Source organism: Corythoichthys intestinalis, chromosome 20, assembly GCF_030265065.1.
Source record: "Corythoichthys intestinalis isolate RoL2023-P3 chromosome 20, ASM3026506v1, whole genome shotgun sequence".
Lineage (NCBI taxonomy): Eukaryota > Metazoa > Chordata > Actinopteri > Syngnathiformes > Syngnathidae > Corythoichthys > Corythoichthys intestinalis.
In genome coordinates, this window is record NC_080414.1 from 29829803 (window position 1) to 29850579 (window position 20777).

Sequence of the window (20777 nt, forward strand, 5' to 3'; positions counted from 1 at the left end):
TAGTTCAAAACATTACCATAAACTGACAATATTTACGGTAATAATATGATTTGACAACTTCTCCAACTTACCAGAATCTAGGAGAAAACAAAGCAGATGTGACTTTTCTTTTAAAGGCTGCTGTATAACTTGCTCGTTTCATCATGATGAATAAATGTTTCTTCCATGGATTGATACAGTAAAATGAAAGTGAGAACATAAGTCGGAAATCCGTGTGAGCTCATCGCTGTCAACACGACAGTAACAATAGGAACTATTGTTATTTGGGTTTGAGTTTCCCGAGGGACCGATATAGTTGACGGACACAGGAAGTGTGTGTGCTTACGTTTGTTATGGTCCGAGTTGCGGAGCTGCAATAAACGTCGATTCAAATGAGTTCAAGAAACTAAATTATGTGCTTTATGAAGAGTGAAAAAAGCTGAATTTAACACAAACGAAATCATTCGGCCGATTAGAGTGAAGTATTACCGAAACAAAATGGTGACGTCACGTACCGTAATGGTCGGCAACGGGTCGCCGCATACGTTTCTTCAACACAACGTGGCCGTGTCAATAAAAAAAACAAAAAACGGTTTATATACAGTGGGGAGAACAAGTATTTGATACACTGCATATATATATATATATATATATACACATTTATATGTATATATATTTCTGTCTCCATCCATGTACCCGTTTATAATGCGCACCATGATTTTACAAGTTGATTTTGGGGAAAAAAAGTGCGTGTTATATTTGGGAAATTACGGTATTTGACTTTAATTTGCCCATCATATTGGTAAATGGTAACCACATACAGTACCTCTTTTTACCAATTTGAATGTGTAAATTTGTGAACGTTTTATTTGTTTTCCAATAAAAGTCTTCATTCATCAAGTTTTTTTGTAGTTTTCATTTAGGTTGTTGAACCTGTGTCACGTGAGGGATGCATGAAGGACCCAAATGCAGGGAAAACGGGGAGGCAAGGTAAGGTGAAGTTGAACTCAAAATGGTTTTAATAACAAACAAAGTCCAAAAAAGCAAAGTACAAAGCAAACTCAAGAAGAACAAAAGACTGGGGATAAAAACTTAAACTAGAATGAGGACTGGGACGGAGCTACAGACACTGGAATAGACACATGGATTGACATGAAATTGGCAATGATGCAACAAGAACAGATAGCACATGGGGAACTTAAATACAGACATGGGGTAACGAGACAATGAGACACAGGTGGTTCATACAAGAGGCAGTGGATTGGTCAAGACACAAGGGGCAGGCCACAACAGGTGAAATCAATGGATAATCACATGACAAGACACACTAGGGCACAAAACTAACCCAACTTAACTCAAGGCATGACAACCTGGGCCTCGTGATGACAATAAAGCCATTCATTCATTCATTCATTCATTCATTCATTCATTCATTCATTCATTCATTCATCTTGCACTAGTTTTCAGCCAACCCAAGGGCACATTTAGAGGAGGCATTCAAAACTATCCATAATTAAGAGCCTTTAAATGACACAGAGAAAAGAAAAACATGAACGGGCAATTTCACATAACAAAAATACAGTACATCTAGGGAGGTCATAATTTTTTGATATCACAATCTTAAAAGTGCCTCAATATTTTGGTCTTGACTTGATATATAGACAGAATAATGTTGTTTCTGCATTATATAACAAACGGTTATTGCTTAAACTTATGTTTTGGGTCGGCTACATTCATAGGCACACACTAATCAAGGCTACACCATAAGCGGGGTTTAAGGGGGGGCCAGGTGGGCCAGCCCCCCCTAGTAGCCGAAAAATGTCATTACATGTAATTGACTTTCATATATGTATATATAATAATTGTAAAGCAAACAACAAAAATTAATGAAATTAACAAAAAATATATTTTTATAATAGGTCAAAATCATATTTTGAACAGATCATGTGGCTAGCACCTTAGACGGCCGTTTGCTTTGCATATTTAAAAAAAGAAAAAAATAGGGGAGAGCAATTTGATTTTTCAAATGATTTTTTTCTTTGTTTGAAAGTTGTTTTTTTTTTTAATTGAATAAACTTTTTTGGGGATTGAATGATTTAGACACAAATGTCCTACCCATAATATGGCCCAAACACAAAAAGGATTGCTAAAATCAAAGAAAACTTTTTAAATTAAAAATTAAGTGTTCAAATTCAAATATTTGAGTCTCAAATATTTTTTCGCTTCAAAAACTTTTTTTCTATTATTGAATTCTTTTTTGATTGAAGTGATTTTTTGTTTGAAAAAAAATAGTTTTTGTTTGAAGCAACTTATTTTAGATTGAATTGATTGACTGACTAACCCGTTGCAAAACAACATTAGCTCGATCAAAAAAAAACTAACTTCAATCAAGACAAAAATTCACAGAAAATTAGCTTTAAATGCATTCTTTTGAGTTTCAAATTAATTTTTGCATTCATACACATTTTTTTTGATCGAATAATGAAGACACAAATCTACCTCCATATGGCTCCGCCCACGGGATACAATTTTTGACTGGGGTAACGACACCGGCGGGCGTACCATACTTAATGGATAATGATTTTGAAGAAAAGTATAGCTGTCCTAAGCAGCCTGATTTAGAATTCCCCTCAAGAATGATGGGAAAGAAAAAAACGCTCGTTTTCAACTTATTATTATGAATATTGTTATGGTCAGATGAAACCAAAACAGAATTTTTTGGTAGAAACACAGGTTCTCTTGTTTGGAGAAAAAATAATACTGAATTGCACCATACCCACTGTGAAGCATGGGGGTGGAAACATCATGCTTTGGGGCTGTTTTTCTGCAAAGGGACCAGGACGACTGATCTGTGTAAAGGAAAGAATGAATGGGGCCATGTATTGAGAGATTTTTAGTGAAAATCTCCTTCCATCAGCAAGGGCATTGAAGATGAGACTTGGCTGGGTCTTTCAGCATGACAATGATCCCAAACACATAGCCAGGGCAACAAAGGAGTGGCTTCGTAAGAAGCATTTCAAGGTCCTGGAGTGGCCGAGCTAGTCTCCAGGTCCCAACCCATAAAAAATCTGCGGAGGGAGTTGAAAGTCCGTGTTGCCCAACGACAGCCCCAAAACATCACTGCTCTAGAGGAGATCTGCATGGAGGAATGGGCCAAAATACCAGCAACAGTGTGTGAAAAGCTTGTGAAGAGTTACAGAAAACGTTTGGCCTCCGTTATTGCCAACAAAGGGTACATAACAAAGTATTGAGATGAACTTCTGGTATTGACCAAATACTTATTTTCCACCATGATTTGCAAATAATACTTTAAAAATCATTCAATGTGATTTTCTGTTTTATTTTTCACATTCTGCCTCTCATGGTTGAAGTTTACCCATGTTGACAATTACAGGCCTCTCTAATATTTTCAAGTGGGAGAACTTGCACAATTAGTGGTTGACTAAATACTTAGTTGCCCCACTGTATATACAGTGTGACCTCGACATACGAATTGAATTCCTTCCAAGAGCTGGTTTGTATGTCAAAATGGTTATATTTCGAGAGCGATTTCCTCTTATGAATATATTCTAATTGGATTAATTCGTTCCAAAGCCCTAAAAACCTTTGCTAAATCCTTAATAAATACAGCAGGGGCAAAATGAAGAAATTATAAATACAGTGGTACCTCTATACAGTGCTGCTCGAAAGTTTGTGAACCCCACAGCGATGGTCAGATTTTTTGTAAAAAAAACTAAAATAACCTTATTAAATGTTAAGTTATACCCAAATCCACAATACTGACATTCCAAATAATGGACTGAAACAAAAGAAATAGTTATATTGTCATTCTTTATTTAACAAAAGTGGTTGATTTAAGAAAAACTCAGATATCATGTGTGCAAAAGTATGTGAACCCCTTCAGTTAATAGGATATTGCGCCTCCTTTTGCAGAGATTACCTCAACCAAACGGTTTCTGTAGTGACTAATCAGCCTCTCACATCTACTTTGGGGGATTTTTGCCCATTCTTCCTTGCAGAACGCAGTCAGTTGAGAGAGGTTTGATGGGCGTCTGGCATGAACTGCTCGCTTCAGGTCCCGCCACAGCATTTCAATGGGATTTAGGTCAGGACTTTGACTGGGCCAGTCCAGAACACGAATCTTCTTCTTTTTCAGCCATTCCTTGGTTGTATTGCTGGAATGCTTTGGATCATTATCATGTTGCATGATCCACCTTCTGCCAAGCTTTAACTTCAAAACAGATGGCGTCAGGTTATGTTCTAGGATTTGACAATATTCCTCAGAATTCATGATTCCCTGGACTATGTGGAGTTGTCCAGGTCCTGAGGATGAAAAGCAAGCCCAGATCTTGACATTCCCACCTCCATGCTTCACTGTTGGGAGAAGGTTCTTTTGGTGGTATGCAGTGTTGACTTTTCGCCAGACATGGCGGTTTTGGTTGTGACCAAACAGTTCAATTTTGCACCTACATCAGTTGATGAAAACTCTTTTTAATTTAGTCTCGACAACACAACTGTTAAAAAAAAAAAAAAAAAAAAACTACTGAATTGATTGATTAGGAAATCAGGTTGAAATAATAGAAAATTCCAAAATGTTGAGGGGGTTCACAAACTTTTGAGCAGCACTGTATATGAATTAAAAGCAATACTAGGGTACGTTTCAACCTTTATAAAATATTTTCTTAACTGTGTGATATGTCTACTTAAAACTTGAATGACACCTCTGTAAAAACTTTAAATGTGCTGTTTTATAGCATACGTCCCTTCCCTCTTTCCCCATTCGTTAGAATGAAGTCGATGTGAATGCTTTTCAATCAGTCAATTAATCAAATATATAGGCTATTCCATAACCTAGGGGAAGCAACTGCAAAAGATTGGTTCCCCCCCCCTTGTTTAAATCTTGACCTCGGAATTTGCAAAAGAAGCTGGCCGCTAGAACAAAGAGCTCTGCCAGAGTTACGGAGGGTTAAAATTTCTGATAAATAGGAAGGAGCCTGGCCAATAATATAATTAAAAACAAACAGTAAAAGTTTGAAATCAATTCTAAAATGGACTAGAAGCCAGTGGAGCGATGAAAGCACGGGGGTAATATGCTCACATCTAGGTGTACCGGTTTAAAAATGTGAGCAGCAGCATTTTGAACAAGTTTAAGACGAGAAATCGAGGACTTGGGAAGACCAACATAAAGTGCATTGCAGTAGTCCAGCCTTGAACTAATAAAAGCGTGAATCACTTTTTCAAGGTCGTGGCGACTAAGAAAGGGCTTCACTTTGGTCAAAAGACGGAGCTGGAGAAAACTTGCTCTTACAACAGAACTAATCTCTTTTTCAAAGTTGAGCCTGTTATCAAATATCACTCCGAGATTTTTAACGTGTGTGTGTGTTAAAGAAGGGAGCCAGGGTGCCAGTGTTGGGCTCAAGGGCATTCAACATGGAAGGTGTGCCAAGAGTAATATTTTCAGTTTTGCTCTCGTTAAGATGTAAGACGTTTCGTGCTAGCCACTGCTTCACATCGGATATGCACGCCATCAATTTAGTGAGAGCAGTTTGTTCGTTGGGTCTTAGGGGCAGATACAGCTGCAGGTGGTCAGCATAAAAATGAAAAGAGATATTACGTTTTTTTTATAATTGATCCTAAAGGTAGGAGATAAAGTGTAAATAGAACAGGCCTTAAAATAGAGCCTTGTGGCACCCCGCAAGACAGAGAGGTTTGTGAGGACGAAAATTCCCCAATCATTACCAAGAAGGTCCTATGTTCCAGGTATGATTTAAACCATTGTAGAGCGTTACCACTATGAAGTGCTCTAACCAAGATACAAGGACTGTATGGTCGACTTTATCGAATGCTGCTGTGAGGTCTGCGCAAATTCTGCAAAGATGGCAGTGCACCAAGAGAGACAAAAAGTATTGTCCGAGGAGACAAAAAAAAAAAAGCAAAGGAGATGCTACCAGGATAAAAAGACACTCAAGAATAAACATTAGCCCGGCTTTCACTCGTTGGCCTGACCCTCACCCGAACTCGTCAGCGAATTAGTCTAATCAAACCTTTCTTATTTTTAACATTGTAATATGATATTGTTTACCCACAACTTCATTCATTACCTCATCACTATTCACCCTTCACACAGCCACTGGAAACAGAAATGTCATTCAATCCAACTGCGGGCCCATAACTTACTGTATATTTGTAAAACTAAACCACCATTTTCCACTGTGAAGCAATCATGTCTTCCACTCCCTCAGCACATCTTTGTCATATTTACCTCCACGGAATGAAATTTGGAGGATTTTACTCTTAGCAACCACACCCCCATCTGGTTTTCCTCACATCTGACTATTCTGGAGCCCTCCCAAATCTAAAGCTGCTATAACACCAGGAATTACCGAGCGGCCCCACTACTCCCTTGACTGCAATGCATGAGATATACTAGTTTGATATCTGTGTTTGAAAACATCTTTACAACTCCCAGGAAGACTGTAGCGTAACAGCTTCACTTCACTGGCCCGGTGACAGAAGTGATGCTGAACGCATGTTTATATATTCACAAGTCAATGGAGTGCGTAGTGAGCCCTGCCACATTGATGCAGTAAAGCACCCCGATTGTCCCCACTGTGTGCATAACAAATGCAAAACAATTTTAGATGTGGTATTCGTATGACACACGGAGCTAATGGAAAAGATATAGAACACAGCTCCTCGCAGAGTGATGGAATTTTAAATTGTATTCTACACATGAATGCCTCCCAGGGTGCGCGTCACTCCAAAGAAGCTGCTTGATAGTAAACAATGAAGTTTGCATTGTTATTTTTGTATTTTTCCAGTTAGGGGATGAGAGGAAAGGCAAGCTTTCTTTGTCTCTCTCGACTTGTTCTCCCACTCGATTCCTGTCGAGCAAAAAGACTCCCAAAGAGGGTGATGTCATCCGTAGAAGTTACACACACACTGACCTTACATCCTCGCATAGTTGAATGGAACCCATGTGCACCGACTGTGGGGGAAATGCAGCTGCGGATAATTGACAAGTAGAGCAGCTTTGAAATGCTGATTTAGCACAACCTGCCACAACCTCCCCCTACAACCCCCAGACTTTTGGATCTGCATGTGGAGGAGGGAGGGCTTGACATGGGGGAAAATCCGAAAAAAGGCAGCGCTTAGGGATCATGCGGGAATCAAGGCCGCTTCTCAGAGTCTTATGTAAAAAGAAAAAGATGAGGGGTGGTGGGTGCAGCATTCATTAGCTGTCCCGGCTTCATTAAAACCCACTTTCTGCTTATCACTTCCTGGGAAACAGCAAGTAGCGCCTTATGAATCCTGTCACTTTGACTCTATTCATTTGCACCCTCACTGTTGCTATCTGCAATTCCCGTTACGGTCAGGACATAGGGAGATTGGGATCGCGCTTGGAAATTAAAATTTAAAAGGCTCGTTAATTTTTAAATACGGCCATACAGAAACATGTCCGTTTGTTAACATTATTACATCATTTAACATGTTGCACCAGTGTTGTTTTCGTCAACGATGATGATAAAATATTTTTTTGAGGAACAATTTCTCATGACAATGACGAGACGATACCGAGCTAAAAACGTGTCTTGGGAGACGAACACATAACGAGTTGAAAATGCGCCATAATTTCTGTTACATGTTCACAGCGTGAGGCATTTTATGTGTAGTTGGCCTGCATCTTAGCAGTGTCTGGTTGCAAAGGCGTAAGTTTGGTCACAACATTGGTAGGGAAGATACAGTGGAGCAAATAAGTATTTGGTCAACCACTAATTGTGCAAATTCTCCCACTTGAAAATATTAGAGAAGTCTGTAATTGTCAACATGGGTAAACCTCAAACATGAGAGACACAATGTGGAAAAATAAACGGAAAATCACATTGTTTGGTTTTTAAAGAATTTATGTCCAAATTAGAGTGGAAAATAAGTATTTGGTCACCTACAAACAAGCAAGATTTCTGGCTGTCAAAGTGGTATAACTTCTTCTAACGAGGTCTAACGAGGCTTCACTCGTTACCTGTATTATCGGCACCTGTTTTCACTCATTATCGGTATAAAGGACACCTGTCCACAACCTCAGTCAGTGACACTCCAAACTCCACTATGGCCAAGTTGCACAATTGGTGGTTGACTAAATACTCATTTGCTCCACCGTATATCAAGATATCTAAGGACCGATCTCCATCTGAGGCATACTAGACTACCCCAAGACTAGGGGTTTCATGAGAGAATTTCAAGTACTATCATGAAATTCTGATGTGTGATTTCATTTCACAGATTTTTTTTTTTTTCGTGTCAGTTCATGTTCATGTCAGTGTCCCCCCTGAAGTGGACCCATTCTTGGATATCTCCCAGATTTTTATTTATTTATTTTTTAATAAAGTGACTTGCACTCTGAAGCCACACTGTTTTTATCTCGTTCTCGTCTCGTCCTGGTTCTCGTCTCATCAGACGAAAATTGGCATACGTCTCATTATGTTTTTACTTTCCCAAAACACGTTTTTAGCTCATTTTCGTCATTTTAAAAAATGTTCATTGACAAAATGTTTTCGTTTTTGTCATCGTTGACGGAGACAACACTGGTCAATATTCATTTGAAATAGTTGGAAAACTTTTTAAAATTTATTTTTGGAGTGAAAATTTAGAATTTTACAGGCAAAAATATTGAGTAAACAACTAAAACTAGATGAAATTAGTTTGAATTTTCATTAAAAAAATCTAGACCAGTGGTTCTTCACCTTGGTAAGGGTACTGAACCCCACAAGTTTCACATGTGCATTCACTGAATCTTTCTAAATTAAATAAAATATAACTGATATAGCTAAGCTATAGCAAGCTTATATCTGAATGAATTCCCATTCAAATTACTTTAAATTTCAAATATATGACAAATAATTGTTCCTTTAGCTGCTATTTTTCATGTTGGAAAATAATTTTTTGTTTTCATGTCTACGTTTTCATTTTAGTGTTGCATCCTTGCATCACATACTATTATCATATTGTAAAATACGATGCAACTTTTGTTGTTGTTGTTGTTGTTATACTTCCTGGTACCCAGTACGGGTCAACCTTCCACTGAGCAAACCAATATCTCCTCCCATTAACGACATTTTGCCTTTAGTCAGTGTACGAAAATAGGGCCCTGTGGGTCTTAACCTTCAGCAAACTCTCTTGACTTATTCACCGAACCCAGGCTAAAAACCACTGATCTAGACGAAGACAAACACATTTTGAAATGACTAAAATATGACTAAGGCTTGTATGTATTATCATCCAAAAGACTGCCAAAAACAACACTGTTTTGCACATTTCTAAGTGGACACTACAGGATTCTACTACATATGGACATATATTTTCACAGCGCTTCCAAGACCACGGTAACGATCTAATTAAGAAGCAGTAACAATGATATATTTAATAGCTGGAGCAGGAATTGAACTTGAGAGACTTGAGATTCTGCTATTGTCTCCTGTTGCCATTAACAACGACAAGGTCAATGCACCGGAGGTCATTTGTCTCTTACTACCTGATGAGAAATATTGACCAAGATGCAGTGAAGAAGCAGCTAAATGCCAACTTTTTCACTTTGACATATATGTGCGGCACTACACTGAGTGCGGATTAAAAGACTTGATGCGGCCGAGAGAGCTATCACTCAGAAAGAAGGATAGGCAGGAGCCGTGGGGTTACGCAGGGGCCGTTCAGGCTGAACCTTTTTTCTTTTATTTTACGGGTAGATGGTCAATAGCAACAGACTGGAAACTCATAGGTCGAGACGAACAAGGACAGAAGTGATGGCCCACCCCCGTCCGATGTCACCCAGGGATCGGTCAAACGTATCCCTCGGGAGTGGAGAGACCTTCCAGCATAACTCAGCCTTTTGACCTTTAGCTCTCTGGACGAGGCATTTTCCTGCTTTAATGAATGACTTTTTGTGTATAGGTTAAGTCCCAAGATTTACAGAGATGAAGTCCAAATGTTTATTTTTGCTTCAGCCAAATGTTCATGGGCATCTTGACTGAATTAGTGAGGCTAGTCTTGCTTTTGAAGCAAACTGATCCGAGTTCCTGATGGTAATATTTTACTGTGTATCATGGTGGGACCCTTCTGTTGACTTTGTGGCAGAAATTGCTCTTTAAAATATCTGAGATGGTAAATGACCTGTCCCTAACCATGCGTTTGATCAAAGGCTAAGTGTTATAGAAATCCCTACAATGAAAACAGTTACATACTTAAACTAAACATTTTAGTGTCCTAACCTTGACCTCGAAGTGAATCCTTTATTCTATGTGCTGTGTAACTCAAATTAAAATCACAACCCATAAAATAAATTCAGGCCAATTCTTCTTGTACAGTAAGACAGACTCTGGGAGTGGGCCAGAATTGTTCAAGACATATTGGTATTATATAAGTTGATATAGCACTTGCTCAAGGATACTTGTATCGGCAACGGCCTGTTAGTTTTGGCCCATAATGAAGCAGGAAAAAAATCTCATAGATCAGCACGAGAGAAATGTACATGTGCGTATAGCATTCAAGATGGAAAGCACGCCACATGTTTCTAATTATTTGGATCTGTTTGTCATTCATGTGCTTTATTTGGCTTGAAATCAACAATAGCCTTTAACTCAACGCTTAACACTTTATGTAATGTTGGTGTAAGGTCTTGTGTGTATATTTTTTCCCACTTTGTGCTGTTGTGGCAGGAAGCCTGACTATATCTAAACAAACAAATGCAACTATACTGTGCAAGTGTTATTGTTATCATTTAAATTATATTAATTCAGTTGTATTATATGTATAAAATGTGACAACAAAGATAGAAATACAATCGATCCTGTGTACGCTTCACCCAGCTTACTCACGTCTCCTTTTGACTCACCTTCACTCCTCTTTCTCTTCGGTTATCAGGCCCCTCAAGGGTAAATAAAATTAGACAATGATAGCACCACTATGTTCAAAGATAACATTGGTGTGTAATAATATACTGTATTTGTTGCTGTTTGTTCTTCTCCTCTTCTTTCTGCTTCCTTTCTTTCTGTCCCCCCATAAGCCCTTCACAGTGGTGGAATGTAATGAAATAAAAGCACTTTGTAATTGTACGTCAGTAGATTTTTGTGTATCTGTACTTTACTTGAGTACATTTTTATTTCACTACATTTTAAAGCACATATCTGTGCTTTTTACTCCAATACTTTCCAAATTGTTGTGTGCCTTACACATTTTTCATTGTGGATTGATGATTTAATTTTCATGCCTCCGGCGCAATTCATAAGCGTAATGCAACTATACCGTAATTGAGCGCTAGAGGCGGCCACACGAGTACAAGCAAGATTAGGCAGGTGAACAAGACACTGGCCAATAAATACCAACTGTGAGAGCAGCACCCTTCAAATGGGTGCTGCACACTCTTGTACAGTAGGTGGCTGTATGCACCTGATAGTTGCTTGCAATCCGCGATAAGTTTGGAGTTTTTGGAGCTTGGTAAGATTCTGTTTACAGTGCAGCAATTTTATTGCTTGTGTTTTCCATTCTACACAGTTTTAATTATGGTTCTTTGTTTGAATATTGACTCAGATCTCTATGTATATTGAAAAATTATACATATATTAATCCCTATATTAATCCTTGTATTGATCCCTCATTTTTCGTGGTTAATGGGGACCATGAACGGCTGAACGTTTTAAAGATGTTACTGTCCCACAGAATTATTTGTAAACAAGAAAAAAAGTAGACGTCCAATCCATTTAAAAAATGTAAAATTATTTTCTTTACGAAATGATTCACTGAGTGTCCGCTCTAATCTGCTCCAGCTGCTCACCTACACACAATGAGTTGCCACAGCAACTGTTTAACAAGTTAAACGATGACTGACGCATGCGGTGCTTTGAAAGTCAAGTCTCTGGCAAGATCAAAGCTTAACTGTCTGTCATCATCGTTTACTACAACTCCAGCTAACTCTCTGATGAACAAACAGCAGGGAGAAAAAGGGAGTTAGCGTGAGACTACACGATTGGCTTGGGACACCTCATCTGTATTTAATGATTTTGTTAATTGAAAAGAAATCTGTGATGGACTGAGGGCGCGAAGGAGCAAGGGATCCCTGTATTACATTTTTTCATCGGGAGTAAAAAAATACTTTTATTTTTTACTCATAAAGTAAATTTTAGAGAACTTACTTTTGTACTTGAGTATTTTTTTTTTCATAGATACTTGTACTTTTCCTTGAGTAAAAGTACAGGTGCAAAAAAATACTTAGCAAAAAAAAGTGAGTATTTCATCCACAACTGCCTCTTCTTATCCACTGCTTTCTCCAAATAAATAAAACACAGCGAACAACTAGAAGGGGAGTATATGACACTCCCATGTGATACATTGAAACTGTTCAGACCATAAGGACACTCAGATTCCTATTCTCCGTGTCTAAGCAGTTGAACAGGACAGGTAAAAAAAAAAGATCGATCCTGTGAAGTATGATGCTTGAACGCATTTTATTTGGAATTTTTGTGGAATATATGCTTGAGGGAAAAAAAATCAGCATGTGATTTATTCAACTTATTTTAATTTAATATGAGCATTGAGAAAAAAAATCTGAACATACTGAGGAAGACCAGTGTCCCAGCACAGATTGTATATATTTTTTTGCATCCTAATCTAGACTTGAAGTGGATTCTGTACAATACTATATATGTATACAAAATAGATCTCTTGGAATCTTGGCAACAGTCATTTTAAAAAACACACAGTATTTTTTTTGCATCCAAATCTGTACAATTAAGCTATTAGTGCTGGAATAATCAGTGCAACTTCAGTACGTGATCATACTCTATGTAGAAACTAACTGATGAGTCACTGCAGTTCCCTCACTGACTTCCTGGCAATGCTGCACTTCCTGTCGACTGATGATGTTTCTTTTTAATGCAGTGCAGGAACTGTCTGCATTGTCTTACATTATCAGTACTGTGACACACGTGAATAATGTTTACCGTTTGCTACGAGCGGCGTGCAGTCTAAACAAAATTAGACTTTGTTGTTCGAAATAAATCATGCAAAACTACTGCCGTAGCTCTTTCACCGTCAAGGCAAGTGTCTAGTCTGTTGGTAAGATGTTGGAAAGTACTTCACTTCTTTGACTTATGCCTGAGCTCTTCTTTGTGCTCGACTTGTCATCCAGCTACCCGTCTACATAAGCTGCTCTATACGGGAAAAAAATAATGAAATAGTGAAAGCTGTCAAGCAGCGGACCCACAGAAAATGGAATATGGGTAGGCTGAAATGGACAGTCAGACTTTAACACTTATTTTTCCTCGCTGCTTGCTCTTTACCCTGGGCTTGAACCGAGGCCTCTCTGCTTTAAATCCTGTCAGATTCGCTATTCATACAGGTAATCCTCGGTGTACACAGGCAGAGTGGAAAATTATAGAAAGCGCGCGCGTTCAAGTCGACCAATGTGTTACATAATAACCTGGCAGGTTAGAACAGTGCAAGAGGCCCCCAGCACATGCATGACCCAGAAATATCAGTGGCAGCTTTATGACACATGCTACAGTACACCTCTGACTTTCACACAGTGGCTGGTGGCTTCTTTCCAACATGGGCTAGGTTCATGCCAAGAATGAAAAATATGTTCATGGCAAGAACAGAAGACAGATGTGCATTTGGAACACATTATTCTTTGTTGTCAGTCACATCTTTGCAAAATGGGAGGAACCACTTTGCAAAATACCACTATAATACAGTATGCTTAAGGAGTAACCATTTTCAAAACAGGAGCATTGAGAGGCCAAGACTGATATTATATATTGGTCACTTGATGTTTGCCATTTTTTAGATACTGAATATTAAAATATACTGTTTTGGATCTTTATTGTAAATACAGTAGTTAATGAAGAGAGAAGCTAAATCAAGATTGATACAACGTGTAAACCTTTAAACTTATGTAAAAATCCATACGGGTAATTTTTTAAAATTGACACTTCAAGAACAGTGGTTGTCACCTTTAGCATCAGACAATTTGTTATGATAAATACAGTGACTCTTGAATGTACGATCAATATAAGGGGATGATGGTGGTGGTAGTGATGGCAGGAGTGATGGTGATGATGATATTGAGAAGTGACTGTGCTCTCATGAAAATTTTAAGGACTGAATACGGGGTGGAACACAAAAAAGCTCAGCATCTTCCCACCCCTTTTCGAACGATATATGTTTTTTATTATTAGTATTTTGATGTTATCATAGACAAAATATATTGAGGGCCGTTTGATAGGGGGCCCATCTCCGTCGAAGCTGACCTAGTGGAAACACAGACGAAGAGCTTTTTAGGTTGAAAATTCTTGTGAATAAATGCTTGAATCCCTGATTTTTTTTTTTTTTAGATATGAATGTAAAACAGATTTTTGGTTAAAAACAAACAACAACAAAAACGGGCAGTTAGCATCTATTTTACATAAATATGTGTGTGTCTCCTTGTGCCCTGCGATTGGCTGGCAACCAATTCAGGGTGTCCCCTGCCTACTGCCCGTAGTTAGCTGGGACAGGCTCCAGCACCTCCGCGACCCTCGTGAGGAATAAGCGGCATGGAAAATGAATGAATGAATGTCGAATGCGATGCTAGTCTTTAAGCCAATACGGCGCTGCCTTATCACAACAAAGTGCTTTTTACGTGCTTGCGAATAAATGCTTAAATCCCTGAATTCCTTTATAGATATAAACGTAAAACAGTCTCGATTCTTGATTAAAAACAAAAAAACGGGCAGTTAGCATTTATTTTACGTAAATATATTGAATGTGATGCTAGGCTTTTAGCCAATGTGGCGCCGCCTTATCACAACAAACAGCTTTTTACGATGAAAATTATTGCGACTAAATGCTTAAATCCCTGAATTCTTTATATATGGTGGAAAATACAGACAAGACTGAAAAAGCAGTTTCTGCTCTTGCACTCCTCTTGAAAAGAAACTGTATTTTAAGCCAAAACAACTATTGTGTTTGTTAGAACAATATGTCTATATGCTGCCATACCAGATTCATGGCGCATTAAGCCCCCGCACTATTTTTAATTTGTCCGTTTTACCCGGGAAACCCTCATTTAAAGACGTTGCGCAACCGCTTTTGTTTCAACCCAGCCATAAAACGAAGGTAATTTATTATATTTATTATTCTAAATGTCTGTCATTTTTAGCTTAGAATCATTAATTGATGTTGAATATGTCGTTAAAAAAAAAAAAAAAATATTCACTCGCATATTTTGAACTTTTAAACAAATTACGTCACAATGAAAAAAATGGTGTCTGTAAAAAAGTCACGGATATCTACCTCATAACTATCACTTAATTGTATTTTTTCGTTACTGTCGCATTTACTCCGATATGTTAGATGATAAATAATTGATCCAAACAAAGAAAAAAAAAAAAAAAAAAAAGTTTCAAAGGGTAAATATATGAAAAAGAAAATCACGGCAGTTGTTATATTACCATGTTTCACCCACAAAATCCCCCAAAAATCCAGCGGTGGCCATTCACAGCTGTGTCTTGACACTCGTTAATACATGCTACATGGAGGTTTTGGCTTGAAACAAGGTAAGTAGGTAATATCTCGTTAAAGTCGTGGCGTCTGTAATTCTGCTCTCGCGTGCTCAAAACTCCAGATAGGGTTTTGCTGTTTATTTTTATTTTTATTTTTTAAAATGCCCTCCTGTTCAAAAATTTCTTCCCCCAGAAAATTGAGATTTTAAGCTTTCAAATGATGTATCACAGATGCATTTCAGACAATGTTGAAATTTGGCCAAATTAGGGGTCTCAGAGCCATATTTCCGCCATATCAAAGAAATTCATTGAGTTGGATCATTTCAAAAGGTTTCTTTGTAAAATTATAGATTTCTCATCAACTATCCAAAGTCACATTTGCTATTATGCTTGCAAAGGTAGGTTGAGGGCTAACTTTAGCACAAATGTCCCCTCTGTTCATATCCACTCTATTACATCCAAATGGCACTCTATAACAAAAAATGACCCATACAACAGTTACATAATAGATAACAACCCATATTGGAATATGATACATATTCTCTCTTAGGCATGGGTGATAAGTTCAATTAAATAAGCCTTAAAGCAGATGTCAGACACAACCAAATATTTGGACTACAGCTGTGACACAAGCTATCAAAGCAACCTTTCGAAAGATGCCCTTTCCCCATCAGCAACAATTAAGAGTGACACAGACATACCCCCCACTGTTCCCAGAAGCCACAGGCGCAAGAAGTGAGATTGCTTTGTATTTTGTTTTATTTCCTGAAAAGAAGAAATGATACAGAATAGCTTTGAGCCAAATTGAATTCATTTGAAACTCTCACACACACATCAGTGAATCATTTCCGAAACCCTTCCATCCAGCTGTGCTGTAGTAGTGTTTACCACTTTGAGTTGTTTTAGATTACATGCTGCACACAAAAGATTTTTTCCCTTCCTGTTTGTTACCCATGGCAGAAAAGAACAAATGAGAAAAATGAATAATTAGACAGATCAGAGAAAGAGCTCTTTTGCCAGAGGTCATGTGGCTGATAAACGATCGGCTTGCCTGCGATGCATGTTAAGTGAGTATCAGTGTAATTACCCAGACTGCCGCATCATATAAATGTGTGTAATGTCACAGCTTTTTTATCTTCTGCTTTCACATCCCCCTCAAGACGTTTTCCTTCGTTGTCAGATGTTCCGTAGACATGGAGTGAAGGTCACTTGACCAGAAGAAAAAGGTTAAGGGAGGGGCCGGGCTAATGACGGACTCATCAACCCATCACCACTGACTTCTGAATCTAATTAAGACTAAGAGTGACATTTCCTCTCTTGGCATCCTCCCTTCTAGCCCGTGAAGCTGTGATTATCAATTATATGAAAGAATAAGAACGCCATGTTAATGAAGATGGTTTGATAGAGGTTAAAGCGGGGCTTACTTTAACTTTTTAATGCATTTCTGGAGGTAACTTTCTTGAAGATTCTTTATACCCATTTTAAAAAGATGATAACTTTTAGAAATGCGAGATATGTTCATTTAAACATCAAAAGAATTTGCGATAATCCAGACAGCAGTTCATCCACCGTGGACCTCCTTTCTTTATAAATGAGAGGTGCCGGTTCCACGGAAATCTGTGCTTGCTTTGCACATTCTTCAGCACAAATGAGGAACACTGAGCAATAAAAGGAGCCCATTCTGAGTGATGGTTTGGTGCTACGTTTCTGTGGGCGACATAGAGGAGATCAAGGGAGCCAGAGAACTGACTGGGCAGGCCTGGAGCCGTCTCGCTCTCCAGGGACTCCTCACTTTAATCACAGCACAGTCAAGCAAAGTGATCATGAACTCCGAATGCCTTTGGTGTCTGTTGTTTCTCTCTGCATCTTCATCTCCTCCTCTTCGTATAATGCAGTCACTGTCTTTCTTCTAGTTGTTCACGGATTTTGTTATAGATTTGGACTTGCAGTACGGATAAGTTTTCCACAGCAAAGAGCAACAGAGGTGTGGAGCCTTCTACTTTGCGAGGAATGCTTGCTCCAGAATCTCTAATTGAAGCCTAGACATGTCCCTGATCACCGAGCCACCAGAGGCCAGCTGTCATAAAAGTAGTACTTAGAGTAGTCATTACTCTATAGGAAAACATATGGTGTCACGTATCTGTAGACTTTACTGTCCAGTCACAGAGCTGAAGAAAAGGAGGCTTGGGACATGAGACCAAATATTATGAGAGATCCTGGAGTTGATGCGCAGTAGTGTACCAGAGACAAAAATGTGCTTTCCAATTGACTTACCAAAAATGTGCAGCAAGGGCAGATTTTGAAGGTGTGATGCCACTTTGTATGCAACAAACAACAAAGTTAGTTCGTGTAAGTGAACATTTTCTATCATTTCACCATACATTTAACTTCAGTCTTGTTTTCAGCAAGCTCTGTTGTTTGGTTTAGTACATTTTCCCCCCACATGCAGTGTTGTGCATGAATGTGTTAAATGAACGCGCTCATTCTAGCGGTTGTGAGCGGCGTTCATAACCATTGTCCAGTTCTGGTTTTGTGCAGCAGAGAACATACGCGACTACTGCGTTATATGCAGAGTTGGGAAGAGTATTCAAAAATTTTACTCAAGTTAGAGTAATGTTACTTCAATATAATATTACTAGTAAAAGTAGTCATCCAAAAAATGTACTCAAGTACAAGTGAAAAAGTATTCAGTGAGAAGAATACTCAAGTAATGAGTAACATTGTGAGTAACTGCTTATATTTTTGTTGATTTTTTTTTTTTTTTTTTTTTTTAAACAATGGTATTTTTTTCTGAGCACAAAGTTATCTATATGGAATATTGTTATAATGATACTGTACAATAACCCATTACATAACCACTTTAATCCAAAGAAATACAAAAAAAAAAAAAAAAAAAAATCATTCAATTCCGATGAGAGAAAAAAGAAACACATACCTTATTTTTATGACTATAAGTCGCACCTGAGTATAAGTCGCACCAGAGTATAAGTCGCATTTTTGGGGGGAAATTTACTTGAAAATCCATATGTCATCTTGAAAGGCAATTTAAAATAAAAGTACAATAGAGAACAACATGCTGAATAAGTGTACAGTATGATAATGTTACATGATGCATGAACAACAAAATGCGAACGTGGCCTGTATGTTAACGTAACATAGCTATTAAGAGTTATTCAGATAACTATACCATAAAGAACATGCTAGCAAGTGTACCAAACCATCAGTATCACTCCAAAACACCATGTGAAATTATATAATATTGTGTGAGTAATTTCACACATAAGTAGCTCCAGAGTATAAATCGCACCCCCAGCCAAACTGTGGGGAAAAAAACTGACTTATAGTCCGAAAAATACGGTAAATGAAGCATTATTCATCCAAAGAGCATTAGTGCCCTCTGGTGGAGAAAATAGTTCCGAGTTTGAATAGTTTATTTGATTTATTTATTTAATAGGGTCAGTATACATTAATGAACATTTAAAAGATGCAATTTTGCCAGATTGTAGCAAAAGAATGCTAATTTACATTCACAGTCCCTAAGCAGGTAACACAAAGACACAAAAAGACAAAAAAGAACAAAGGATTACAATAAAATAGTTGCTTGAGTTGAGTTTTGAAGGTTTGTATTGTGGGACACTCCCTGATGGCGAGTGGTTAACTGTTCCAGATTTTACTGGCCTTTACAGAGAGAATTGTGACGAAGACTGTTTTTCTGATTGGGATCTCCCTGTCCCCTCTAGAGGAGGCCCTGGGCCTGAAACCATTGTGTGCCTTTTTTATTTCATTTTATTTTTTATTTTTTTTAAAGTCCGACATGGGAGGTGGGGTGAGTCCATATAACAATGAAGAGTTCCTCATAATTACTATTTTGAAATTAAAAGGATCATATCTCCGGTTTTCTGTGGTCAAAAACTGGAAGGGGGATTAACCCTTTAACACCAATCGTGTCGGCAGCGACGCGTTTACGCATATCGTCTTTGAAGCTTTGTTGCACTGTAATTACGTCACCCACATGACGAAGGTTGGTCTCATTTGAAAGTGGGGAAGTTGATGTCCACACCAGTTTTTATTTGAAGTCAGTCGACCAAGTAAAACGGAAGATAATGTTATTTGAGTTTTATAGTTTTATTGCACTCACAAATATGCATTAAAACGCTGCATGGACCATGTATCTATCTCCATATTTCCATCATTTCTTGTCCTTTTTCAAAACCGAAAGCAGCACAAAAGACTACATATCCCAAGAGCCTTTGTGATGTCAAGAAGGACAAACCGAATGTGAACACTTTTAATAAATTTCCGAGCGAGGCGCCAACTCAGGAAAGGGAGGCATGCGAAGCAAGCAACGGCCGGTTGGATTGTGCGAGCGACTTTGAAACGTGCAGAATGAATCTAAAACTAAATTTAGCCCAAGCTAATGCATTATTTCATTAACTTAAGGAACAAGATGAACCGTATTTGTCGTTGTTTTCTTCGGATGAGTCGGCGTCTCGGCGAATAGAAGTGACAGTAGCGCGCAAACAGCGAAAGAGTAGGCTGTGTGACGTGTGTGACGCAGCTCTGTGACCTGTTCAAGAAGAAGTTTTATTGAGTGCGCAAAAAAAAAAAAAAAACTTTATTGGGTCGCATGCCTGAAAAATTTGAATTGAAATGAACTACTTGTCAATATTTTTGAAAAAACTTTTTTTCAATGTTATATATATTTTTTCTTCACTAAAATCTTTTCAGTTTTTATATAGATGTGTGTTCGAGAAGCTTGATTGCATGTACATATATATTTTTGATAATGTGATGGGTACAATACCTAGAATACAATACCTAGTACAATACATAGACATCCTCCAAACCCTTTTTGTGTTAGTTGATATATATTAATTTTTTTTTCTCAATATTTTGCACTGTATATAACCTGTTTTGACCATAGTATGTGTCAAGACTGTCAGGGAATGCGCGGAAGGCAGATTGTGTGGACCCAAAAGCAGTGGAACAAAAATGCAAGGCAGGAGGCAGTGAACTAAAAAAAAAAACGTTTTAATAATAACTAACAAAAATCACAAAGTTTAAACAAAAGGACTATGGATCAACAAAACTTACGTAAACGGATGGACAGGGACGCGAGGGCTTGGACGGGTCTTGACTTTGGCAAGGACAGACATAGACAATGACGCAACAAGGAGTGACAAGAAACTGGGTCATTATATACGCAGACAAGGGGTAACGAGACGAGGAACAGCTTGGTAACACAGGTGGATGCAGATTGCACGATAC